The sequence below is a fragment of the Gadus chalcogrammus genome, chromosome 7 (genome assembly GCF_026213295.1).
Source record: "Gadus chalcogrammus isolate NIFS_2021 chromosome 7, NIFS_Gcha_1.0, whole genome shotgun sequence".
Classification (NCBI taxonomy): Eukaryota; Metazoa; Chordata; class Actinopteri; order Gadiformes; family Gadidae; genus Gadus; species Gadus chalcogrammus.
Window position 1 is genome coordinate 9,047,470 of NC_079418.1, and position 409 is coordinate 9,047,878.

At 45.5% G+C, this 409-nt stretch overlaps 1 non-coding gene across 1 annotated transcript; it reads right to left on the reverse strand.

Annotated features, from left to right (window-relative positions):
- Positions 1–327: 327 nt before the first annotated feature.
- trnas-cga (transfer RNA serine (anticodon CGA)) lies at positions 328–409 on the reverse strand. Its single transcript has one exon. It is a non-coding gene; the product is annotated as a tRNA-Ser (tRNA).

The following is a 409-nucleotide window of genomic DNA, read 5'->3' on the forward strand; positions in this document are numbered from 1 at the left end:
CACACACACACACACACACACACGCACGCACACACACTATACACTACACACTACACACTACATACTACACACACACGAACACACAGACTATAAAGAGCTTTGGTAGAAAAGTACATACAAAATTACTCCTAGCCCAATCTGGCAACACTGATGTCAGGCGGCCTTTCGGGATACGGGAATAGCTGAGTTTTCCTGACGTTATTTATGCAAAAATGAACAACACAATCACACACATCCTCCTCATATTTCTATAGTAGCGTAGAAAACGTGGCGTGTGTTTGCATCCGAGTACCACGTCATTAAAGTTGAAACCCTGGAAAAAAAATCCGTCACGAACAGGATTCGAACCTGTGCGGGGAAACCCCATTGGATTTCGAGTCCAACGCCTTAACCTCTCGGCCACCGTGAC